Source organism: Heteronotia binoei, chromosome 14 (assembly GCF_032191835.1).
Source record: "Heteronotia binoei isolate CCM8104 ecotype False Entrance Well chromosome 14, APGP_CSIRO_Hbin_v1, whole genome shotgun sequence".
NCBI lineage: Eukaryota > Metazoa > Chordata > Lepidosauria > Squamata > Gekkonidae > Heteronotia > Heteronotia binoei.
In genome coordinates this window covers 63,799,478-63,822,805 of record NC_083236.1, presented here as the reverse complement: position 1 = coordinate 63,822,805, position 23,328 = coordinate 63,799,478, and the positions used below count along the sequence as shown (strand labels likewise).

General features: G+C 48.5%; 1 non-coding gene across 1 annotated transcript; it reads left to right on the top strand.

The window, feature by feature from the left end:
- The first annotated feature begins 22,602 nt into the window (after nt 1-22,602).
- On the top strand, nt 22,603-22,674 carry TRNAL-GAG (transfer RNA leucine (anticodon GAG)). The gene has a single exon. It is a non-coding gene; the product is annotated as a tRNA-Leu (tRNA).
- Nucleotides 22,675-23,328: the final 654 nt, after the last annotated feature.

Sequence of the window (23,328 nt, the reverse complement as noted above, 5' to 3'; positions counted from 1 at the left end):
CAGGCACCATTAGGAGGTCCATCAGTGGGGCCAGGACACTAGAAGCCTTCCCACTGTGCTCCCCCACCCAAGCACCAAGAATACAAAGCATCACTGCCCCAGACAGAGAGTTCCAACAATACACTGTAGCTAATAGCCACTGATGTTTATCCAATCCCCTCTTGAATCTGGCTATGCTTGTAGGCACCACTACCTCCTGTGGCAGTGAATGCCACGTGTTATTCACCCTTTGGGTGAAGAAGTACTTCTTTTTATCCGTTCTAACCCGACTGCTCAGCAATTTAATTGAGTGCCCACGAGTTCTCGTATTGCGGGAAAGGGAGAAAAGGATGTGTTTCTCTCCCTTCTCTGTCCCAGGCGTAATCTTGTAAACCTCGATCATGTCACCCCTCAGTCGACCCCTCAACCCTCCCAGCCTTGCCAGTTCACCCTTCGGACAGCGGCTGCTCGTGTGACTGGGCAGGCAGTGGGAACCTGTTCACTCATCTGTTCTATGTAATTCATTTGCCAGCATCAGTGGTGCAACCAATTCTTATTTCATGGCAAAGGCTGCCCTCAAGTGGACGCTCTATATTTTAAAAAAACCCTTTTCTCTTCCAATGAACTCTCCAGATGCCTCATACATGTTAAGCCGCGATGCTGCCAGTTTAAAGTAGCTCTTACTGGCCCTCTTCCCAGGTTGTGTTGTGTTTGTAGGCCTATGTGTGTTTTTTTAAACATAATCATTTAAATATTTGATATATAAAAAGGAAAAGGTAATCCCCTGTGCAAGCACCAGTCGTTTCCAACTCTGGGGTGACATCGCATCATGACGTTTTCATGGAAGACCTTTTAACGGGATGTTTTGCCCTTGCCTTCCCCAGTCATCTCCACTTTCCCCCCAGCAAGCTGGGGACTCATTTGACCGACCTCGGAAGGATGGAAGGCTGAGTCAACCTCGAGCTGGCTACCTGAACCCAGCTTCCGCCGAGATCGAACTCAGGTCGTGAGCAGAGCTTAAGACTGCAGTTTTACCACTCTGTGCCACAGGCCTCTTAATTTAATATATACCCTATTTTAAATGCTTTTAATGTTTTAAATGTTGTGATGTCACCCTGAGGAGCCTATGAGCGTGGAAAGACGGAACAGAAATGGTTTAAAGGGATTAAATTAAAGGGCCATGTGTGCCTTTGAAATTTGATCACTGAACTAGGCAGCATTTATTTAATTTTATTTAGTTATACCAGGGGTAGCCAAACTGTGGCTCTTTCACACATATTGTGCTGCTCTTGAAGCCACTGCCAGCTTGGAGAAGGTGTTTGTCTTTTTAAATCACCTCTCTAAACCAGGCTTGGAGAATGCCTTTAAAGTCCTTCCTTCCTTCCTTCCTTCCTTCCTTCCTTCCTTCCTTCCTTCCTTCCTTCCTTCCTTCCTTCCTTCCTTCCTTCCTTCCTTCCTTCCTTCCTTCCTTCCTTCCTTCCCTTCCTTCCCTTCCTTCCCTTCCTTCCCTTCCTCCCTCCCTCTCTCCCTCCCAGCTCTCAAGTATCTTATATTCATTTGGCAGTGCACCAGAAATAAATAAATAAATTCTGCTACCAAGTTTCTTGCAACAAAAATAAGTCAGGCTCTTGAGTCCTGGAACCCATCACTCTCCCCCCAGCCTGCCTGCTGAGTGGGGCCTATGAGCAAAAAACAAAATGACTTTAGCTCACTTTGATATCTGGTGGAACTGGCCCAGATTGGTGGTGCCTGCTGTAATCTACAGTGCAAAGACAGCATCCTGCATGATCAGTGCTACAGCCATGGGTGTGTGCATGCTCCAGAACATGGGCCAGGAGTCTTTATAAATATTTGCTGTCTGGAGCAGGGGTATTCACACTTGCTCAACGTAAAAGCCACATAGAAAAAATGTCAGATGTTTGAGAGCCACAAGGCATGAACCCCAGATGTTTGAGAGTGGGAAGGAAGGAAGGAAGGAAGGAAGGAAGGAAGGAAGGAAGGAAGCAGGGGAGGAAAGGAAGGAAGGAAGTGGGAAGGGAAGGAAGCAGGGGAGAGAAGGAAGTGAGGAAGGGGAGAAAACGAGGGAGGGAAGGAAGCGGGGGAAGGAAGGAAGTGGGGGAAGGAAGGAAGCGGGGGAGGGAGGGAGGGAGGGAAGGAAAGAAGGAAGGAAGGAAGGAAGGAAGGAAAAATAGTTGGGGGAGGGGGAAGGAGGGGGGAAAAATGCAATTTTTATCTTTAAATACATTCTCCAAGCTGCTGGCTGGCTTGGAAAAGCAATTTAAAGAGAGAAACGCCTTCTCCAAGCTGGCTGACAGGACGGTGGGAGTGGGGCAGGCTTTGCGAGCCACACAATATGTGTGAAAGAGCCACATGTGGCTCCCGAGCCACAGTCTGGCCACCCCTAGCTGGAGCATCTTCATGGACCTCCATCATCTTTCATTTGGTCCTTTGTCTCGGGTACCAATCCCAGAAGGATTGCCTTGATTTTCAGCACTGGACAGCTCCCTCTTGGCCAACGCGCCTGTCTTCCGCAGTGAATTCCGTGGGCATTTCAGGTGTATTGATCGGGCCAGCCCCAGACTATCAGGTGCCCTAGGCAAGGCTTCTTTCTGGTGCCCCCCCTCCCGATAACCAATTTTCAAAAACAGATGAATTGTCACTACAACTTCCAGGTGTGTGCGCACACACACAAAACCCCGAAGAAACCAACCATTTAAATCAGCAGAGGTACTTACATCCTGGTACAACTAGGGTTGCCAAGCTCCAGGTGGGACCAGGAGATATCCAGCTATTGCAATCGCTCTCCAGGCAACAGAGATCAGTTCCTCTGGAGAAAATGGCTGCTTTGGAGGGGGAATGTATGGCATGGTAGCTGGCTGAAGTCCCCACCAAGGCCAACCTTCTCCAAGCTCCAGCCCTCGCATCTCCAGGTATTTCTCCACCCAGAGCTGTTAGGGACTCCTAGCTAGTGCTCAGCAGTGAATGTTTTCAAACAAAAAGGTGGGGGATGCCTAATCTGGCGCACCCTCCCAGGGCTGGCGCTCTAGGCAAATGCCTACTTTGCCTAGTGGAAGGGCCAACCTGTGTAGGTGCTGCCGTCCACCAATCATGTGCGCAGCCGCCCTTCCTAAATGGCCCCTGGGACCTTCAACACTATTATTGGCTCATCCCGCTTCCCATTCCTGAGGCCGCTCTGCACATTTCTGCCTTCCCAGGAGCCGATGGCAAGTATATTTCTCCCTCTAAACGATTTGGGAATACGGACACGGAGCAGAAATCCCAGCGGTGGCTGCATTGCAGGCGGGAGGAAGGGAAGTGTGAAGCGCTTAAGCAGTTCCCTTGGGGAGGGGGGGGGAGGAGCACAGATACGCGCTGCAGGAAAGCGAGCAGGCCCTCGCCTGCCTTCTGCAGAGTTCGTTGAATGCCCAGTAATGAGCTTGCACAATTAGGTTGTGCTCGCACTTCCCTTGCACAGCCAAGCCTCTTCGCTGAAAACACTCACTTGCATAGCTGCGTTAATGCGATTCAAGTGCTAGCAACGGGGAGGGGGGTTTACAGTGGGAGGAAAGGATAGATGGGGGAGGATATCCCAGGGGTCCCTAGGGACTGGGGAGAGGCCACCGAGAGCCCCCCCTCGCTGTTCCCCATGTGCTGAAGCATGACCATTAGCAAAGGTGGGAAAAGAACATCAGAAGAGCCCTGCTGGATCAGACCGATAGGGCCGGCGCGTGGGAGTAGGTGAGGTAGGTGGCCGTCTAGAGTGCCACCTTGGCGCAGGGGTGGGCGCCCCCTCTCCATCCCCACTCACACCAGCCCTGGTCATAAGAACATAAGAGAAGCCATGTTGGATCAGGTCAGTGGCCCATCCAGTCCAACACTCTGTGGCACAGAAGAACATAAGAGAAGCCCTGTTGGATCAGGCCAGTGACCCATCCAGTCCAACACTCTGTGTCACACAAGAACATAAGAGAAGCCATGTTGGATCAAGCCAGTGGCCCATCTAGTCCAACACTCTGTGTCACAGAAGAACATAAGAGAAGCCATGTTGGATCAGGCCAATGGCCCATCCAGTCCAACACTCTGTGTCACATAAGAACATAAGAGAAGCCATGTTGGATCAGGCCAATGGCCCATCCAGTCCAACACTCTGTGTCACATAAGAACATAAGAGAAGCCATGTTGGATCAGGCCAATGGCCCATCCAGTCCAACACTCTGTGTCACAGAAGAACATAAGAGAAGCCATGTTGGATCAGGCCAGTGGCCCATCTAGTCCAACAGAAGAACAAAAGAGAAGCCATGTTGGATCAGGCCAATGGCCCATCCAGTCCAACACTCTGTGTCACAGAAGAACATAAGAGAAGCCATGTTGGATCAGGCCAGTGGCCCATCTAGTCCAACAGAAGAACAAAAGAGAAGCCATGTTGGATCAGGCCAATGGCCCGTCCAGCCCAACACTCTGTGTCACAGAAGAACATAAGAGAAGCCATGTTGGATCAGGCCAGTGGCCCATCTAGTCCAACAGAAGAACAAAAGAGAAGCCATGTTGGATCAGGCCAATGGCCCATCCAGTCCAACACTCTGTGTCACACAGTGGCCAAAAAAATTATATATACATATACATACACACTATGGCTAATAGCCACTGACAGACCTCTGCTCCATATTTTTTATCTAACCCCCTCTTGAAGCTGGTTATGCTTGTAACTGCCACCACCTCCTGTGGCAGTGAATTCCACATGTTAATCACCCTTTGGGTGAAGGAGTACTTCCTTCTATCCGTTTTAACCTGACAGCTCAGGAATTTCATCGAATGCCCACGAGCTCTTGTATTGTGAGAAAGGGAGAAAAGTACTTCTTTCTCTACTTTCTCCATCCCATGCATTATCTTGTAAACCTCTATCATGTCACCCCACAGTCGATGTTTCTCCAAGCTAAAGAGCCCCAAGCGTTTTAACCTTTCTTCATAGGGTCCTCGGTGTCATCCTTTCTTTGTTCTGATTGCTCAGAGCAAAGAAAGAAGGATGAGGCTCAGAGCGAAGAAAGAAGGAAGAGAGCCAGTTTGGCGTAGTGGTTAAGTGCGCCGACTTTTCTCTGGGAGAACTGGGTTCGATTCCCCACTCCTCCACTTGCACTTGCTGGAATGGCCTTGGGTTAGCCATAGCTCTGTCAGAGGTTGTCTTTGAAAGGGCAGCTGCTGGGAGACCCCTCTCAGCCCCACCCACCTCACAGGGTATCTCTTGTTGTGGGGGGAGAAGATATAGGAGATTGTAAGCCCCTCTGAGTCTCTGAGATTTGAAGTGGAGGGTGGGATATAAATCCAATATCACCATCTTCTTCTTCTTCCTAGCTCCCTCTGAAGTGGGAGAGGGCAGGGCAAGGGGTGGGCTATGCGTTCTTTCTTTGCTCCAATCAAAGTGAAGAAATAATGCTTGGCCCGCCCCTTCCCCAGCCCTCTTCCGCTTCAGAGCCAGCTGGTCAGAGGCCGCGTCCTTCTTTCTTCGCTCTGAGGAGAGCTTAGCACAGAGACCTTTTGAATCTGACACAGGGTAACCCCTAATGGAAGACTTGTTGATCCCTGAGGCTCCAACTGCAATTGTCCATGCAACAATCGTAAAAGCTGGAGAGTGTCCAAATATAAATTTGAAGGAAATATGGGGTATTCCATTACTGAATTCAAGGCTTTACCTCGTGTACTGCAGCCTGAAGAAGGCGAATGAAATGGATAGTTACCCAGGCCATCCATTGCTGGTGCTGTAACATCAACCCTCTATTGTAACTTTGCCAATGTTGTTAAAATCTGGCATCTTGTGTGCAGTGTTTTTTGTCAGTAATATGGATAATAAATTGTTTGTTTCAAAATATAGAGTAGCAAGCCAAGACTTCAAGAGGAGATTGGATAAAAATATGGAGCAGAGGTCCATCCGTGGCTATCAGCCACTGTGTGTGTGTGTATTGGCCACTGTGTGATACAGAGTGTTGGACTGGATAAGCCATTGGCCTGATCCAACATGGCTTCTCTTATGTTCTTCTGTGACACAGAGTGTTGGACTGGATGGGCCATTGACCTGATCCAACATGGCTTCTCTTTTGTTCTTTTGCCTCACTAACCTGTTACATTTCTTTGAGGGGGTGAACAAACATGTGGACAAAGGAGACCCGATAGATGTTGTTTACCTTGACTTCCAGAAAGCTTTTGATAAAGTTCCTCATCAAAGGCTCCTTAGAAAGCTTGAGAGTCATGGAGTAAAAGGACAGGTCCTCTTGTGGATCAAAAACTGGCTGAGTAATAGGAAGCAGAGAGTGAGTATAAATGGGCAGTCTTCGCAGTGGAGGACGGTAAGCAGTGGGGTGCCGCAGGGCTCGGTACTGGGTCCCATCCTCTTTAACTTGTTCATAAATGATTTAGAGTTGGGAGTGAGCAGTGGAGTGGCCAAATTTGCGGATGACACTAAATTGTTCAGGGTGGTGAGAACCAGAGAGGATTGTGAGGAACTCCAAAGGGATCTGTTGAGGCTGGGTGAGTGGGCGTCAACGTGGCAGATGCGGTTCAATGTGGCCAAGTGCAAAGTAATACACATTGGGGCCAAGAATCCCAGCTACAAATACAAGTTGATGGGGTGTGAACTGGCAGAGACAGACCAAGAGAGAGATCTTGGGGTCATGGTAGATAATTCACTGAAAATGTCAAGACAGTGTGCGTTTGCAATAAAAAAGGCCAACGCCATGCTGGGAATTATTAGGAAGGGAATTGAAAACAAATCAGCCAGTATCATAATGCCTCTGTATAAATCGATGGTGCGGTCTCATTTGGAGTACTGTGTGCAGTTCTGGTCGCCGCACCTCAAAAAGGATATTATAGCATTGGAGAAAGTTCAGAAAAGGGCAACTAAAATGATTAAAGGGCTGGAACACCTTCCCTATGAAGAAAGGTTGAAACGCTTAGGGCTCTTTAGCTTGGAGAAACGTCGACTGAGGGGTGACATGATAGAAGTTTACAAGATAATGCATGGGATGGAGAAAGTAGAGAAAGAAGTACTTTTCTCCCTTTCTCACAATACAAGAACTCGTGGGCATTCGATGAAATTGCTGAGCAGACAGGTTAAAACGGATAAAAGGAAGTACTTTTTCACCCAAAGGGTGATTAACATGTGGAATTCACTGCCACAGGAGGTGGTGGCGTCCACAAGCATAGCCACCTTCAAGAAGGGGTTAGATAAAAATATGGAGCAGAGGTCCATCAGTGGCTATTAGCCACAGTGTGTGTGTGTGTGTATATATATATATATATATATATATATATATATATATATATATTTGGCCGCTGTGTGACACAGAATGTTGGACTGGATGGGCCATTGGCCTGATCTAACATGGCTTCTCTTATGTTCTTATGTTCTTCTGTTGGACTAGGTGGGCCACTGGCCTGATCCAACATGGCTTCTCTTATGTGACACAGAGTGTTGGACTGGATGGGCCACTGGCCTGATCCAACATGGCTTTTCTTATGTTTTTCTGTGATACAGAGTGTAGGACTGGATGGGCCATTGGCCTGATCCAACATGGCTTCTCTTATGTTCTTCTGTGACACAGAGTGTTGTACTGGATGGGCCATTGGCCTGATCCAACATGGCTTCTCTTATGTTCTTCTGTGACACAGAGTGTTGGACTGGATGGGCCATTGGCCTGATCCAACATGGCTTCTCTTAGGTTCTTACTTGGATCAACAGTTGTTACTCGACAGAGGTTTATAAGATTATGCATGGGACAGAGAAGGTAGAGAAAGAAGTACTTTTCTCCCTTTCTCACAATACAAGAACTCGTGGGCCCTCAATGAAATTGCTGAGCAGTGGGGTTAGAAGAGATAAAAGGAAGTCCTTCTTCACCCAAAGGATGATTAACGTGTGGAATTCACTGCCACAGTGAAGGTTTCGCGGATTTATACCCTGCCCTTCTTTCAGTCCTTGAAAGGACAGCTGCTGCGAGAGCCCTCTCAGCCCTCTTGAAGCTGTCACTGCCACAGACAGCTTCAAGAGGGGATTGGACAAGCATCTGGAGCAGAGGTCCATCAGTGGTTATTAGCCACAGCGTATTGTTGGAACTCTGTCTGGGGCAGTGATGCTCTGTATTCTGGTGCTTGGGGTGTGGTGGTGCAGAAGGGGGCTTCTAGCCCCACTGGTGGACCTCTTGATGGCACTTGGTTTGTTTGCGGCTTTTTTTGGGTCACTGTGTGACACAGAGTGTTGAACTGGATGGGCCATTGGCCTGATCCAACATGGCTTCTCTTATGTTCTTCTGTGACACAGAGTGTTGGACTGGATGGGCCACTGGCCTGATCCAACATGGCTTCTCTTATGTTCTTCTGTGACACAGAGTGTTGGACTGGATGGGCCACTGGCCTGATCCAACATGGCTTCTCTTATGTTCTTCTGTGACACAGAGTGTTGGACTGGATGGGCCACTGGCCTGATCCAACATGGCTTCTCTTATGTTCTTCTGTGACACAGAGTGTTGGACTGGATGGGCCACTGGCCTGATCCAACATGGCTTCTCTTATGTTCTTCTGTGACACAGAGTGTTGGACTGGATGGGCCACTGGCCTGATCCAACATGGCTTCTCTTATGTTCTTCTGTGACACAGAGTGTTGGACTGGATGGGCCACTGGCCTGATCCAACATGGCTTCTCTTATGTTCTTCTGTGACACAGAGTGTTGGACTGGATGGGCCATTGGCCTGAGCCGACATGGCTTCTCTTATGTTCTTACTTTTATACAGTTTTTTCCTTTTGTTACAGTATCATTTTTCTGTAGAGCCATCTCTTTCTGTATAACCTTCAGGCGGTGGTTGGAGATCTCCTGGCATTACAGCCGATCTCCAGGTGAGAGAGATCATTTCCCCTGGAGAAATTGGCTGTTTGGAAGGTGGACATTATGGCATTATACTCTACAGTGGTCCCTCCCCTCCCCAAACCTTGGCCTCCTCAGGATCCACTCCTCAAATGTCTAAGTATTTCCCAACCCGGAGATAGCAACCACAAGGACTCCCATCTTGCCACCACCCTGAGAAGAAGACTGCAAATTTATACCCTATATAGTAGATTGTAAGTCGCTCAGAGTCTCTGATTCAGAGAGAAGGGCGGGGTGTAAATCTGCAATTCTTCAATTCTTCTTCTATATCTTCTCCCCCCGCAACAGACACCTTGTGAGGTAGGTGCAGCTGAGAGAGCTCCGACAGAAGTTGCCCTTTCAAGGACAACTCCTGCGAGAGCTATGGATGACTCAAGGCCATTCCAGCAGGTGCAAGTGGAGGAGTGGGGAATCAAACCTGGTTCTCCCAGATAAGAGTCTGCGTGCTTAACCACTACACCGAACTGGCTCTCTGAGACCTTGAGTTCTATCCCCTTCATGCAGAGATCCTCCTTGGGAGCCTTTTTGCACACTTTCCTTAATTGTAGGGAAGTCCTGCTCCATAAAACAGCTTTAAACGAGGCCGCTTCTGTGGTAATTAAAGCTGGAACGGAGATGATGGAGTATTGGGTAAAGCCCGCCCGAACATCTCTTTAGGGTATTTTCATGCCCCTTTTCAGAATAACATTTCCCACCCCCCTGCTCTCATTTCAGAGCTAATTATGCATTTGTGGCGCGCTAAGTAGGAGGCTAAATTAATTGGTAGAACAAAGGCAATTTGTTGAGGATTGGACTGGGGCCACCAGCGTTCGGTTCCCTGGTGGGAAGAAACAGCTTCACTTGAAACAATCTCTTGCTGAAGAATCACATTTCTTCCCAGACGCACACATCGGGGAACAGAGCCCAAGCTCCATCTGTCTCTGTGTCCTGATGGTACCAGAAATTGCTTTCCATTGTTGCCTAGCGTCAGCAGAACAGACAGCGAGATAAAGTCGCAAAGGATATCAAAGGGGACTAGAAGGCCATTAGTGGATCTGATCCCACTCACTGTGGCAGATTAGGAAACCCATTTGCCAAGTAGCTTGTTGCACGGCTGGAGGTTTTGAGGCAGGTACGACAGAGCCTTGTCCTGGATGACCCAAAGGCTGGCCTGATTTCATCAGACCTTGGAAGCTAAGCAGAGTCGGTCCTGGTGAATATTTGGATGGGAGACCAACAAGGAAGCCATAAGATCATAAGAAGAGCCTTCAAGTCCTTCTAGTCCAGCCTCCTGTCTCACGCAGTGGCCAACCAGTTCCTCTGGAGGGCCAACAACAGGACACAGAGGCCGAGGCCTTCATAAGAACATCAGAAGAGCCCTGCTGGATCAGACCAGTGGTCCTTCTAGTTCAGCATCCTGTCTCACACAGGGACTGACCAGTTCCTCTGGAAGCTCAACAACAGAGCACAAACGTTGAGGCCTTTGGAAGAACATAAGAAGAGCCCAACTGGATCAGACCAGTGGTCCATCTAGTACAGCATCCTGTCTCACACAGTGGCCAGCCAGTTCTTCTGGAGGACCAACAATAGGGAACAGAGGCCAAGGCCTTCATAAGAACATCAGAAGAGTCCTGCTGGATCAGACCAGTGGTCCTTCTAGTTCAGCATCCTGTCTCACACAGGGACTGACCAGTTCCTCTGAAGGGCCAACAGTAGGGAACAAAAGTTGAGGCCTTCAGAAGAACATAAGAAGAGCCCAACTGGATCAGACCAGTGGTCCATCTAGTACAGCATTCTGTCTAACACAGTGGCCAGTCAGTTCTTCTGGAGGACCAACAATAGGGCACAGAGGCCAAGGCCTTCATAAGAACATCAGAAGAGTCCTGCTGGATCAGACCTGTGATCCTTCTAGTCCAGCATCGTGTCTTACACAATCGTCACTCAGTTCCAGTTTGGTGTAGTGGTTAAGTGCATGGACCCTTTATCTGGGAGAACCGGGTTTGATTCCCCACTCCTCCACTTACAGCTGCTGGAATGGCCTTGGGTCAGCCTTAGCTCTGGCAGAGGTTGTCCTTGAAAGGGCAGCTGCTGGGAGAGCCCTCTCAGCCCCACCCACCTCACAGGGTGTCCGTTGTGGGGGAGAAGATATAGATCGTAAGCTGCTCTGAGTCTCTGATTCAGAGAGAAGGGCGGGGTATAAATCTGCAATTCTTCTTCTTCCTCTGAAGAACCAACAACAGGGCACAAAAGCTGAGGCCTTTAGAAGAACATAAGAAGAGCCCAGATAGATCAGACCAGTGGTCCATGTAGTACAGTATCCCATTTCACACAAGGGCCAACCCGTTCCTCTGGACAATCAACAAGACAGAGGCTCAAGCCTTCACCCAGTGTTGCCTCTTGGCTCTGGGATTTTGAGGATTTGTGCCTCTGAATGTGGATGTTCTCCTCAACCGCCAGAGCGAACAGTCATTGATAGACTTATCCACCATGAATCTATCTAACCCACTTTTAAAACTGTTTGCTCCTGTGGCCATCGTGACATCCTCTGGCAGTGAATTCCGCATGCAAATCGCTCTCTGTGTAAAGCCATATTTCCTTTTGTCTGTCCTGAGCCTTCTGCCTTTCAGCATTATGGGAAGCCATGGAGTTCTAGTATTTTGAGAGAGGAGGGAACCCTTCTCTTTGTCAACTCTTTCTACCCCATGCGTAATTTCATCAATCTCTATCATGTCCCCGCCCTCCTACCCTTAGATATCTCTTTTCTAAACTGAAAAGTCCCAGACAGATTTCCCACTAGCTTTACGCTGCTCTCACATGCAAGAGCCAGATTGGTGTAGTGGTTAAGTGTTTGGACTCTTATCTGGGAGAACCGGGTTTGATTCCCCACTCCTCCACTTGCAGCTGCTGGAATGGCCTTGGGTCAGCTATAGCCCTGGCAGAGGTTGTCCTCGGAAGTATGGTTGAAAGAGCCAGTTTGGTATAGTGGTTAAGTGTGCGGACTCTTATCTGGGAAAACTGGGTTTGATTCCCCAGTCCTCCACTTGCAGCTGCTGGAATGGCCTTGGGTCAGCCATAGCTCTTGCAGGAGTTGTCCTTGAAAGGGCAGCTTCTGGGAAAGCTCTCTCAGTCCCACTTGCCTCACAGGATGTCTGTTGTGGGGGTGTCTGTTGTAGATTTATATCCCACCGTCCCCGCCGAAGCAGGCTCAGGGTGGCTCACAACCAATATATGAGAATGTAAGCCGCTCTGAGTCTCTGATTCAGAGAGAAGGGCAGGGTAGTTTGGTGTAGTGGTTAAGCGCGCAGACTCTTATCTGGGAGAACCGGGTTTGATTCCCCACTCCTCCACATGCAGCTGCTGGAATGGTCTTGGGTCAGCCATAGCTCTGGCAGAGGTTGTCCTTGAAAGGGCAGCTGCTGTGAGAGTCCTTTCAGCCAAACCCCTCATCACAGTATCACAGAGTTGGAAGGGACCTCCAGGGTCATCTAGTCCAACCCGGAGAGCCAGTTTGGTGTAGTGGTTAAGCATAGCTCTGGCAGAGGTTGTCCTTGAAAGGGCAGCTGCTGTGAGAGCCCTCTCCAGCCCCACGCACCTCACAGGGTGTCTGTTGTGTGGGAGGAAGGGAATGGAGATTGTGAGCCGCTCTGAGACTCTTTGGAGTGGAGGCGGGATATAAATCCAATATCTTCATCTACCTCACAGGGTGTCTGTTGTGGGGGAGGAAGGTAAAGGAGATTGTGAGCAGCTCTGAGACTCTTCGGAGTGGAGGGCAGGGTATAAATCCAATATCTTCATCTACCTCACAGGGTGTCTGTTGTGGGGGAGGAAGGGAAAGGAGATTGTGAGCAGCTCTGAGACTCTTCGGAGTGGAGGGCGAGATATAAATCCAATATCTTCATGTACCCCACAGGGTGTCTGTTGTGGGGGAGGAAGGGAAAGGAGATTGTGAGCCGCTCTGAGACTCTTCGGAGTGGAAGGCGGGATATAAATCCAGTATCATCTTCTTCTTCTGCACAATTCAGGAAACTCACAAATCCCTCCGCCTATATTCACAGGATCCTCATTGCTGTCAGATGGCCCGCTAGCCTCTGTTTAAAAATCTTCGATGCCCTCCTTTGCCCTGGGTTGCTACACAGAGACAAGCCATGGTAAGACACTTCTGTTCATCCCTTGCCTTGAAACTTTCCCGAGAGAGAACCGTAAGTTGGCTGCAACTGGAAGGTCCTTTCCAGTTCCACAGCAGGGCCAGAAATCAGTCTCTGAACAGATGGGGCTGAGCTCAAGCAAGAGCAGCAAAATTTCCCCACAGTGCTTTCATATACCCAAGATATACACAAGAGCTTAGACTTGGAAGAGCATAGCCATAAACAAAGTGTGCATCCAGTGGCACCTTTAAGGCCAATAAAGTTTAATCGTGACCCATTTCCCACTCACCTTACGCCGCTCTCGCGTTCCTCTTCTCAGCGGGGCTCCCTTCCGATTTCATACAATCTGCCCCGGGAGCTGCAAGTAATGTCGGCATTTTTGCGCCGCAAACAGAAATCTCTAAAAACCAGTTTCTGTTTGCTGCGTGGAAACGCTGACGTCACTTGCAGCCCCCGGGGCAGATAGTGTGAAATCGGAAGGAAGTCCCGCTGGGAAGAGGAAAGCGAGAGCGGCGTATGGTGAGTGGGAAATCGGTCTCTGTTTATAAGCACACAAAATTCTGGGTATAAGCGCACGGAATAAAGCTTCGCCGGCCTTCAAAGGTGCCGCGGGACTCAAACTTTTCAAGGATAAACAATTTTTATTAGTAACATATGGTAGCAAAACTATATCTACAACTTATAAAAACTTAAAGTAAAAGAAAAAACTTTCTACCCCATATCTTACTTTTCCCCCACCCCTTCCCCCGTTACTTGACCCCCGCCAGTGTTATTTACTTAAAGGAAACAAATATTAAAGATACGCTTAACTATTAAAGAAAAAAAACCCAAAAGTTATATTCTTATTTTAAAAACCTTAATCATTATCAAAGATTGTCCAATGTCCTTTTATTTTCCACTCTTTTTCTACGTATCTTCTGAATTTCTTCCACTCCAACTTAAAAAGTTCCAAATCATAGTCTCTTAATTTTCTTGTTAATTTGTCCATTTCACTCCATGACATAACTTTTGTACTCCAGTCCCATTTCTCTGGTATTTTTTCTTGCTTCCACAGCTGCGCATACAATGTCCTAGCAGCTGAGAGCAAGTACCATATTAAAGTTCTGTCTTCTTTTGGAAATTTTTCCATTTGTAATCCCAGCAGAAAAGTCTCTGCCACTTTATTGAATTCATATCCCAAAATCTTAGAAATCTCTTGCTGAATCATTTGCCAAAACATTTTAGCTGTTTCACAAGTCCACCACATATGGTAGAAAGAACCTTCATGCTGGACTCAAACCTTGTCCCGTCGCTTCACACCAACACGGCTGCCCAAGTTGAATCTATAACCGTAAACAGATATCCATTTCTAAAACAAGGAAGAAGTTTCTAGTGGTAAAACAATTTTATTAGTAACATATGGTAATAAATCTATATCTATATCTTACATCTTTAAAAAATTCTTTTATCTACCCCATATATTACTTTCCACCCACCCCGCCCCCCCGTTACTTGACCCCCGCCAGTGTTATTTACTTTAAAAAATATATTAAAGGTACCCTTAACTATTAAAACAAGAATTTATATTCTTCTTTCTAAAACTTAATTATTATCAAAAATTGTCCAATGTCCTTTTATTTTCCACTCTTTTTCCTTATACCTTCTAAACTTTTTCCACTCCGTCTTAAAAACTTCTAAATCATAGTCTCTTAATATTCTTGTTAATTTGTCCATTTCACTCCATGTCATAACTTTTATAATCCAATCCCATTTCTCTGGTATTTTTCCTTGCTTCCACAACTGCAAAAACAAGGAAGAAGTTTCTGAATGACTACATGGGCACCAGCCAATCGGTACTGGAAGAGCCAGCTTGTGCTATGAAACTGCAGATCTGGAGGGGGGGGGGGCTTAGTTCTGGGAAGGCAAGTTACGCTTGAATTAGATGCAGCGAAGGCAGGCCTTGAATTCAGCAGTGCAGCTCCTGAACCTTTCTGAGGGTTTCCCCTTCTCCTCCCCACCTACCTACCTTGTCCATTGAATAGGAGGTGCAGCTGCATAACAATCCCTGGATTAGGAGAGCGGCCAGCCAGCCAGACACCAGGAGCTTTGCCACGCCCCCAGCAGCCCTCATTAACCCCCGGAGAAGCCCACGCCACCCTTTCTCCACTTCTCATGTGATTTTGTGTGGCGGGTGTCTTGCTGGCCTTTTGACTGTAGGGGAGGGTGGCAAAGGAGAGCCCCAGGTGAGCGAAGCCTGCTTAGGCTGGCTGGATCCAGTGCTGGACTGGATGGGTCACTGGCCTGTTCCAACATGGTTTCTCTTATGTTCTCTCTTTCTCTCTCGCCCTCTCTCTCTCTCACACACACACACACACACTGGGTGTAGACATAACTACTCTTACTGTCTGGCAGCAAATTGTATAGCTGGAAGATTCCAGGCCTGATACATCTCCGTTAATAACCGGCACTGTGATCAGACCCCCACGAGGACAATTCTCACATTCAGGCTGCCAGAGAGATTATCTCCTCCTCTGAATTTTGTCACAAAAGAGCGCAAGATAGAGAAGACGAAAATCTTCATAAGAATGCAAGGGGTTGTGGAGTTAACTGCAAAACGCTCGGCGAAAGGAAAGGAAAATTCCACGAGCAAGTTGTTCCAACAGGGCCACTCCTTTGGGTGTACAAGCTGAAGTTGGAAACTGCTTTTCTGTTGTTGTTATTACATCTACTGCTAGTAGTAGTAATGAACCCCAGAGAGCACTGAGGTCAGCAGCGAAGAACCTGCTGACTATCCCTGGCCCAAAGGAGGTAAGACTCCAGAGTACCCGTACTCGGGCCTTCTCAGTTTTGGCCCCACAGCTGTGGAATCAACTCCCAGAGGAAATGCGGGCCCTGCGGGACATTGAACAATTCCGCAGGGCCTGCAAAACCATCCTGTTCCAAATAGCCTTCACCAGCTGATACTACTAAATTGCCAAGTAAACTTGCCGATGAATAGCACTAAATGTATTAATGTTTTTAGAATTTTATGGATTTTAATTTGTCTTCAAATGTTATTTATTATATAATGTATGTATTGAATTTTATGCTGTTAGCCGCCCTGAGCCGCTTGGTCGGGGAGGGCGGGATACAAATAAAATGTGACTGACTGACTGACTACTACAATCAAAACTGCTTTACTACAATCAGGCCTTGAATTCAGCAGGAGCTCACAGGAGCACAGCTCCTGAACCTTTCTGAAGGCCCCCCCTTCCTCCTCCCCACCTACCTACTTTGTCCATTGAATAGTAGGTGCAGCTGCATAACAATCCCTGGATTAGGAGAGCGGGCAGCCAGCCAGTGACCAGGGGCTTTGCCACGCCCCCAGCAGCCCTCATTAACCCCTGGAGAAGTCCACACCACCCCTTCTCCACCTCTTATGTGATTTTGGATGGTGGGTGGCTGGCTGGCCTTTTGACTGCGGAGGGGGGGGGGCAGCCAAGGAGAGCCCCAGGTGAGTGAGGCCTGCTGGGCTGGCTGGATCGTTAGCCAGCCCAAGCAGGCCTCGCTTGCCCGGGGCTCTCCTTTCTTGAGTCAGGTTGCTTCCGGCTGGTGGGGAGGGTAGCATATGCTAATGAATTATGATAATGAGCTCCACCACCTATTTTCCTACAAAATATGACTACAATATGTCAGTTTTCCTCAGAATTCAAAGTGCTTCACCTACGTTGGCTTTGATGCCCTTCTTTCAGGGTTGCCAGCTCTGGGTTGGAAGACGCACTCCTATTTTTTGTCGGTAAAATTTCTTTCCCTTGTTCCCATCGGAATCAGGTCATCTTTGCAATTTGTTTGAACAGCATTTCCTCCGCTTAACTGGAAAGTGTGGAGAATCGTGGATACTGTGTAAAATTTCCGTGGTTCCTTCCTTCCTTCCTTCCTTCCTTCCTTCCTTCCTTCCTTCCTTCCTTCCTTCCTTCCTTCCTTCCTTCCTTCCTTCCTTCCTTCCTTCCTTTCTTTCTTTCTTTCTTTCGTCTTCTTCTTCTTCTTCTTCTTCTTCTTCTTCTCCTTCTTCTTCTTCTTCTTCTGCCATTTGCATGGATAATTAATTAAACATGCAGTTATTATTCCTAATAATTACTATTTAAAAAAAATTAGGGGGGGGGGGTTCTAAATTACCTGCTGTGTGCCCTTCAAGGGCTTCCAAATTCTCTACAAAATGAATAGCACACTACTGTTTCTGCTTCCCCAAAAAATAATGCCTTAAATGAATTCAAAAAAATTACAGCGGTGCGCAAAACACTCTAAAAACCCAGAAATTATCCCTCAAAATGAAAAATAGGTAGCAACGGGATGCAGCTGGAGCCCATCACGTTTCGCCAGTAGGCGGCACTGTAATCATTCCTGAAGCGCTTGCGCTGCCTTAAATGATAGAGATGGGGGGTGGGGAGAGAACTGCACCTAGCGTAAGTAATACACTCGTGTCAACATAAGAACATAAAGAAGCCATGTTGGATCAGGCCAATGGCCCATCCAGTCCAACACTCTGTATCACACAGTGGCCAATATATATATATATATATAATACACACACACACACGGCGGCTAATAGCCACTGATGGACCTCTGCTCCATATTTTTATCTAACCCCCCTCTTGAAGCTGTCTATGCTTGTAGCTGCCACCACCTCCTGTGGCAGTGAATTCCACATGTTAATCACCCTTTGTGAAGAAGGACTTCCTTTTATCCGTTTTAACCTGACTGCTCAGCAATTTCATTGAATGCCCACAAGTTCTTGTATTGTGAGAAAGGGAGAAAAGGACTTCTTTCTCTACTTTCTCCATCCCATGCATAATCTTGTAAACCTCTATCATGTCACCCCGCAGTCGACGTTTCTCCAAGCTAAAGAGCCCCAAGCGTTTTAACCTTTCTTCATAGGGAAAGTGTTCCAAACCTTTAATCATTCTAGTTGCCCTTTTCTGCACTTTTTCCAATGCTATAATATCCTTTTGGAGGTGCGGTGACCAGAATTGTACACAGTATTCCAAATGAGACCGCACCATCGATTTATACAGGGACATTATGATACTGGCTGATTTGTTTTCAGTTCCCTTCCTAATAATTCCCAGCATGGCGTTGGCCTTTTTTATTGCAATTGCACACTGTCTTGACATTTTCAGTGAGTTATCTACCACGACCCCAAGATCTCTCTCTTGGTCAGACTCTGCCAGTTCACAACCTATCAACTTGTATTTGTAGCTGGGATTCTTGGCCCCAATGTGCATTACTTTGCACTTGACCACACTGAACCTCATCTGCCACGTTGACACTCACTCACCCAGCCTCAACAGATCCCTTTGGAGTGCCTCACAATCCTCTCTGGTTCTCAGCACCCTGAACAATTTAGTGTCATCTGCAAACTTGGCCACTTCACTGCTTACTCCCAACTCCAGATCATTAATGAACAAGTTAAAGAGCATGGGACCCAATACTGAGCCCTGCAGCACCCCACTGCTTACCGTCTTTCACTGCGAAGACTTACACGCCGGGATGTGCTCTTCCAGCGAAGGCTCAAAATCTCTGCCACAATCAAAAGGAAGAAGAAGAAGAAGAAGAATTGCAGATTTATATCCCGCCCTTCTCCCTGAATCAGAGCGGCTTACAATCTCCTATGTCTTCTCCCCTCACAACAGACACCCTGTGAGGTGGGTGGGGCTGGAGAGGGCTCTCACAGCAGCTGCCCTTTCAAGCACAACCTCTGCCAGAGCTATGGCTGACCCAAGGCCATTCCAGCACGTGCAAGTGGAGGAGTGGGGAATCAAACCTGGTTCTCCCAGATAAGAGTCCGCACACTTAACCACTACACCAAACTGGATGTTGAGTTAAGTGCCTTAACACTGCTTAAAATAAACCAAGAGCCCCCCCCCCCTTTTTTTTTTTTTTTTGCGGCAGAGACGGGAACAATCGCTCATCTGATGTAAATATCCCCGTTGAATGAGCTGCTAGGGATCCTGTTGGGCGAATGTTGGCGTCGGGCTCCTAGGGGACTTCAGCCAGTCGTGAATGTACCTGCAGGCACCTTCTTTAGGTGTACTAAATTAGATCCCCCTTCGACAAAACTGAGGGGAGAGGCAGAGGGAGGCAAACTTGGAGAGGACGCCAGCAGCAACTGCACCAGGCAAGTCGGGCAAAGAGCAGCTCAGTTGCTGGCTGTGCGTGGAGGCTGGGAGGGCTGCAAGCAGAGGGGAAACCAGGGGGTGGTGGTGGGAAGCTAGCCCAGGGGTCCTAAAGGTGTGGGGGCTCATAGGCCGGTGCCTACTTGGCTGAATTGTTAATCCAGCCCTGATTCTAAAGTATCTCTCCACAACTCCCCAAAATTCGTAGGGAAAGGGGATAACAACCCAGGCCCATCTTCTGAATAGCAATACTTTAGGGTTGCCAGCTCCAGTCTGGGAAATTCCTGGATATTTGAGGATGTGGAGCAGGGAAGGGCAGAATTTAGGAAGGAGAAGGGCTTCAGCAGAGGAGAATGCCTTGCGGAAGGAAGGAAGGAAGGAAGGAAGGAAGGAAGGAAGGAAGGAAGGAAGGAAGGAAGGAAGGAAGGAAGGAAGGAAGGGAGGGAGGGAGGGAGGGAGGGGAAGGAAGGAAGGAAGGAAGGAAGGAAGGAAGGAAGGAAGGAAGGAAGGAAGGAAGAAGGAAGGAAGGAAGGAAGGAAGGAAGGAAGGAGACCGCAGATTTATACCCCGTCCTTCTCTCTGAATCAGAGTCTCAGAGCAGCTTACAATCTCCTTTATCTCCTTCCCCCACAACAGACACCCTGTGAGGTGGGTGGAGCTGAGAGCTCTCTCCTAGAAGCTGCCTTTTCAAGGACAACTCCCACGAGAGCTATGGCTGACCCAAGACCATTCCAGCAGCTGCAAGTGGAGGAGTGGGGAATCAAACCCAGTTCTCCCAGATAAGAGTTCATGCATTTAACGACTATACCAAACTGGCAAGGAAGGAAGGAAGGAAGGAAGGAAGGAAGGAAGGAAGGAAGGAAGGAAGGAAGGAAGGAAGGAAGGAAGGAAGGAAGGAAGGAAGGAAGGAAGGAAGGAAGGAAGGAAGGAAGGAAGTAGATGGGGAGAGGAGTGGAAAGAAAGCAACTTTAACTTTAAATGCATTCTCCAAGCCACCAGCTGGCTTGGCTTGGAGAAGTGATATAAAGAGAGAACTGCCTTCTCCAAGACAGCCAGGGCGGCGGGGGCTTCGAGAGCCTCACAATATGTGTGAAAGAGCAACATGTGACTCCCGAGCCACAGTTTGGCCATCCCTGTTCTAACTTTTCCAACTAGACCAGCACAAGAGAGCAGCCTGAAGAAAAGCAAGCTCGCTTTTAGAGCAGAGAAATGACCCAGAAATGTGTCAGTTGTGGCACACTGAGTGTGAGGGAGAGGATGGCAAAGCAGCTGCTCGACACAACAGGGGAACTGGAAGTTAAGCACTGAAACCACATATGTCAGCAAATACAGCAGATAAAACTTTGCAAGCTGCTGCAGCGGAGGGGGCTGAATCAAGAAGTTCAGAACATTTCGCTGCCAACTTGGATTTCTCTGGGCTAGAGGCAGAGTCCCTGGATTGGGATCGGGCAGCCCCAGGGTTCCAAGATGAGGCCCGTGAATGGCTGCAAGCTGCCAGAGAGAGATGGAACTGGGGTCATTTTGTAGAAAAAGAGGTGCCAGAGCTCATTATCACAACTCATTTGCACAATGCATTTGCATATGCCACACACCCCTGACATCACTGGAAGGTGGACTCCATTCTATCAACTCAGCAAGGGGCTTTCAAGGCAAGTGAGAGGCAGAGGTGGTTTGCCATGGCCTTCCTCTGCAGAGTGTTCCTTGGTGGTCTCCCTTCCAAGTATGGACCCCAGCAAGGGGCTTTCAAGGCAAGTGGGAAGCAGAAGTGGTTGGCCATGGCCTTCCTCTGCAGAGTCTTCCTTGGTGGTTTCCTATTCAAGAACTGACCCCAAGCAAGGGGTTTTCCAAGCAAGTGGGAAGAGCCAATTTGGTGTAGTGATTAAGTCTGAGGACTCTTATCTGCAGGAACCGGGTTTGATTCCCCACTCCTCTCCTTGCAGCTGCTGGAATGGCCTTGGGTTAGCCATAGCGAGAGCTATTCTCTCGCCGATGATGTTTAACATCTATATGCGCCCCCCTTTCCCAGAGGTTTCGGGCTGGGTTGTCACCAATATGCGGATGACACCCAGCTCTAATTGTTGATGGATGGCCACCCAGTCTCTACCCCAGACCACCTGACCCAGGGCATTGGAAACAGTGGCTGGTTGGTTGCAACTGAGCCGACTGAAGCTCAATTCAGCTAAGACGGAGGTCCTGTACATGAACCGTGGGGGGTCAAGATCAGGCATCCAGCTCCCCTCCCTGGATGGCGCATCTCTTGTGACAGTCCAGAAGGTAAGGAGTCTGGAAGTGATACTGGATGCCTCCCTCTCTATGGAGGCCCAGATCACAGCCGTTGCACGATCTGCCTTTTTCCACCTCAGTGGTAGAGCATCTGCTTGGTAAGCAGAAGGTCCCAGGTTCAATCCCCAGCATCTCCAACCAAAAAGGGTCCAGGCAAATAGGTGTGAAAAACCTCAGCTGTTCAAGGGGGAGGGACGGTGGCTCAATGGTAGCGCATCTGCTTGGTAAGCGGAAGGTCCCAGGTTCAATCCCTGGCATCTCCAACTAAAAAGGGTCCAGGCAAGTAGGCATGAAAAACCTCAGCTTGAGACCCTGGAGAGCCATGAATGGGGCTGTGGCTCAGTGGTAGAGCATCTGCTTGGTAAGCAGAAGGTTCCAGGTTCAATCCCCGGCATCTCCAACTCAAAAGGGTCCAGGCAAGAAAAACCTCAAGCTTGAGACCCTGGAGAGCTGCTGCCAGACAATACTGATTTGGATGGACCAAAGAGGGTCTGATTCAGTAGAAGGCAGCTTCATATGTTCATGTTAACCTCAGCAGGCCAGGCAACTAGCACCCTATCTGGCTCATCGGGACTTAGCTACAGTGATCCATGCAACAGTCACTTCCAGGCTGGACTACTGTAACTCGCTCTACGCAGGCTTGCCCTTGAGGCGGACCCGGAAACTCCAGCTGGTGCAGAATGTGGCAGCATGACTACTGATTGAATCGCCTGTACAGGCAAGCAGTCGGCCGATGCTGTGCCATTTGCATTGGCCACCAATTGAGTACCGGATCCGCTTCAAGGTCTTCGTACTGACGTTTGAAGCCTTACGTGGCTTGGGACCGGCATACCTGCGGGACCGTCTCTCCCCACATGAGCCCCGGAGGGTATTACGATCAGCAAATCAACATCTCTTGACCATCTTTAGGGGAGGGATGGTGGCTCAGTGGTAGAGCATCTGCTTGGGAAGCAGAAGGTCCACGGTTCAATCCCTGGCATCTCCAAAAAGGGTCCAGGCAAACAGGTGTGAAAAGCCTTAGCTTGAGACCCTAGAGAGCCATGAATGGGGCTGTGGCTCAGTGGTAGAGCATCTGCTTGGGAAGCAGAAGGTCCCAGGTTCAATCCCTGGCATCTCCAAAAAAGGGTCCAGGCAAACAGGTGTGAAAGCCTCAGCTTGAGACCCTGGAGAGCCATGAATGGGGCTGTGGCTCAGTGGTAGAGCATCTGCTTGAGAAGCAGAAGGTCCCAGGTTCAATCCCTGGCATCTCCAAAAAGGGTCCAGGCAAACAGGTGTGAAAAACCTCAGCTTGAGACCCTGGAGAGCCGCTGCCAGTCTGAGAAGGCAAGACTGACTTTGATGGACCAAAGGTCTGATTCAGTATAAGGCAGCTTCATATGTTCATCCCTGGCCCAAGGGACATCCGGCTTGCCTCGACCGGGGCTTTTTCAGCCCTGGCTCCAGCCTGGTGGAATCAGCTCCCTGTAGACGTTCGAGCCCTGCCGGAATTATCGCCATTCCGGAGGGCCTGTAAAACGGAGCTGTTCCGCCAGGCCTATGGCTGAGGCAGCCAGACGCCCTTACCTATTACACCATCAAATTGCCCTTCCTGTGCTATCACTTAAGTCGGGCAAATACCGTTGACATCCTGGACACCTAAAGCTGTACTTAATCTGATGTGTCCCCACCACTTCCTGCCGCTTTAAATTAACTCTGAGTTAAATGGTCTAACTTGTTTAAATTTTAATTGTTTTTTTTTAATTGTTCGACTCTGTTTTACTGATTGGATGTTTTATTGATTGTTTTAGCGTGTTGGAGTCCGCCCTGAGCCCATTACGGGATAGGGCGGGCTATAAATTGATAGAAATAAACAAACAAACAAATAAAATCTTGTAGGAGTTGTCCTTGAAAGAGCAGCTTCTGTCA